Genomic DNA, 3,761 nt, shown 5'->3' on the forward strand with positions numbered 1-3,761 from the left:
ATACACTGCCTAGTCTTTACATCAAACTTGGATCTCTCATCTTTGAGAATATGAACAAAGGCTTTACATCCAAACACTCTTAAACGATCATAAGAAACATTTTTACTTGACCATACATTCTCTGACACTTTAAATTGCAAGGAAACACATGGTGTCCAGTTCAAGACATGAACAACAGTGCTCAAAGCTTCACCCCAAAAGGATTTTGCCAATTCAAACTGTGACAATAAGCACTTAACTCTTTCAACCAATATTCTGTTCATCCTTTCAGCCAAGCCATTCAACTTAGGAGTCTTCGGAAGAGTCTTTTGATGTCTTATACCATGCTCTTTACAATAAGCATCAAATGGATCTGAGTACTCACTATCATTGTTAGTACGAATACATTTCAACTTTTTTCTAGTTTCTCTTTTAACAGAAGTTTGAAATTGCTTGAACACATTCAAAACTTGATCTTTGGTCTTCAAAGTGTAAACCCATAATTTTCTAGAATGGTCATCAATAAAGGTTACAAAATAGATAGACCCTCCAAGTGTTATTGTCTTCATCGGCCCACATACATCAGAATGCACCCAAATCAAGTATCTCCAGCTTCCTTAAAGGTGGATGGCTCTTGAAAGAAATCCCGTTTTATTTTTCAGCAAAGCAATGGTTGCACTTTTGTAAAGCAATCTTACAACCAGATAAAAGATTCCTCTTGGATAACATATTCATACCTTTCTCACTCATATGACATAATCTCTTATACCATAAATCAGTTCCATCAATAAACTCAGTAGCATTAACAACATATTTCACAATCTTTACTTGAGTTAAATAAAGATTAGAGTGTCGTGTACCTCTAGCAACAATTATGGAACCTTTGGTGAGCTTCCAACTATCACGAGAGAATGAGCTATCTAAGTCTTCATCACACAACTTACCAACAAAAAGTAAGCTCAACTGAATATCTGGAATATGCTTCACACGCTTCAAAGTCAACTTGGTACCATTGGAGGTTTCTAAGCAAACCTGTCCAACACGGGCACATTTTGTAACACCTTGATGAGCCATTTTTACATCACCAAAATTAGCAGAAGTATAAGATGTAAAGAAATCCCTCCTAGATGTAACATGACTAAAAGCACCACTATCAATCATCCAACTAGTGCTATTATCAACAAGGTTAACAGATTCAAACTTCTCAACAAGAAGAAAATCATCATAAGTTACATTAACCTTGTCTTCAATACTACCATCATCTTTATTTTTGCTCTTGTCTTTACTTGCCTTGGATTTCTCCTTTTTTAGCTGCCAACAAAATTTTTTCACATGTCCCTTTTGACCACAATGATGACACTCAATATTTTTATCTAGACTCAAAAACAAGAACATCTGAATGTGTATTTGATGTGTCTTGTAACTTTCTTCTCATTTCTTCATTTAAAACACTGCTCTTGGCAAGATCCATAGAGATTACATAATTAGTAGCAGAATTGGACAATGAAATTCTAAGAATTTTTCACGAGTCTGGTAAGGAACCAAGAAGTAACAATCCTTGAACCTCTTCATCAAACTTGATACCCATGGAAGATAACTGATTTATTATTCTTTGAAAGTTATTCAAGTGATCTATCATTTATGTCCCATCTGTATATTTCAAAGCCAACAACTGCTTGATCAAAAATATCTTATTATTCCCAGTTTTTCGAGTATACAACTATTCAAACTTAATCCAAAGGGTCCGAGCATGTGTCTCTCCAGTAATATGGTTCAACACATTATCGTTAACCCACTGCCTAATATATCCACAAACTTGTCTGTGTAACAAAGTCCAATCGTCATCAGATTTATCATTAGGCTTTTTTGTACCAAAAACTAGTTGATAAAAATTCTTGACATAAAGCAAATCTTCTATTTTTTATTTCTACAAATCATAATTAGGACCACTAAGAGTGATCATTCTACTAGTATTAATATTAGCTTCCATTGTTCACAGAATCACAAGACCAGAAAAATACCAACAAGCTTTGATGCCAATATGAAAGAGCCCAACATCGAAAACAAGAAAAATATCCAACACGAGAACAATATAGAAGCACTCACAACATAATATGGCAGTAACTATGAACAAGCAAATATAGCAAGTAAAGCAATAACAAGAACACACCAAGATTTTAACGTGGAAAACCTCCTCAATGTGAGAGGTAAAAACCACGAGTCATCCAGACCAATGAAATAGTTTCACTATAATCAAATGAGGTACAAGAGAGTCTCAAACAAAGCTCAAATCGTGCATATAACTAGCCAAAATATCAAAGCAACAAAGCTTACAAATGAGAAGTAAGAAGATGAAAAATACCCAAAAAATAGAGCTGCTGTTTGAAGCCTATTTTTACCTCTACAGATCTCAAATCTAAATCCCACTATCCAAAATAAAGAACAAAATGAGAAGAATTTGCAGCCCAAATTTCACATTGATCCAACGGTGAATGAATGAGAAATTGCTATTCAAAGATTGCTGCTTTGCATAAAAATGAGAAATCTATTTTCTTTCTTATGAAGTCAATTTCTCTCACTGCATACCTCTAATCAACATCTCCAAAATAAAAAATGGAGAACAAAATAAGAAGAAAATGTTCAAATTTCAAGCCGATCCAACAGTAAATAAATGAGAAACTGCTATTTAAAATTTACTGCTTTACATAAAAACAAAAATTCCATTTTTTCTCTTCTTTCTCACTTTAATAGTTATAATCTCACACTCAAAATGACTCCTAAAAATCTAATTAGAATTATGACACCATAAGTGTAAAGAGACACTCCAAATAACTAAACTTGAACCTCACAAAGAAGAAAAAATCCAACAGTGTGTTGCAATGAAAAAATGTGACGATGTTTATCATTAATTCATGATGTGTGCTTTGGCCGTATTAATTCGAACGTTAAATGATATGTACCTTATATTTATATTTGGTATATTTTTTTTGGATTATGCTACGTGTACATCAAAATCAGTCATCAAAGTCAATTATCAGTATAAAATACATGTTAGAATATAAATATACATTAAAAATAAATTAAACCACACATTAAAAATATATTGGTGGTTAATTTTAATGACTGATTTTAGTGTACAAATAGTATTTCTCATCTTGTTTTTATGGCATACTTTTTTTTTTCTTCTCTAATTTTTTATTAATCATTCTTAACACTAAATTATAATGTATATAAAAGAAGTTTACAAAAAAAAGTGATATTTATTTTAAACTCAAGTTAATATTAAGTGACTATTTATAAGAAGTCTCTTTTTATGAATAATAATTAAGATATAGATACCTGTTAAATATAACAGTGTAGTTAAACATATCAAAATATTTGATGATTTTTAATTATTATTTTTTTTTATTTCCTTAACTTATTTTTTCATTATTTCTAGATGAGATTTTATAACTACTGCGCTTCACATGGTACTTGACTGATAATTTGACCTCGAGCTCCTGGTGTTGGACTTGACTTTGAAGATTCTCTTAATTTTGTTCATCTTTCTTTTTGTCATAGTAAAAGAGAAAATAAATGCCCACAAAAAAACAGGAAAATATTGCTAAGCAAGACGCTAGATAATAGAAATGCCGCATAACCTAAACCAACATCGAGGGCTCAATAAAGCTCCAAATAAAAATACGGTAAAAATTTAAGTTTAGTTAATTTTATATAAAATTAATAATTAAAAATTATTAAATAATTTAATTTATTTAATTAAATTTTTATTTAACATTTCT

Source organism: Arachis ipaensis, chromosome B05, assembly GCF_000816755.2.
Source record: "Arachis ipaensis cultivar K30076 chromosome B05, Araip1.1, whole genome shotgun sequence".
In the NCBI taxonomy this organism is placed as follows: Eukaryota; Viridiplantae; Streptophyta; class Magnoliopsida; order Fabales; family Fabaceae; genus Arachis; species Arachis ipaensis.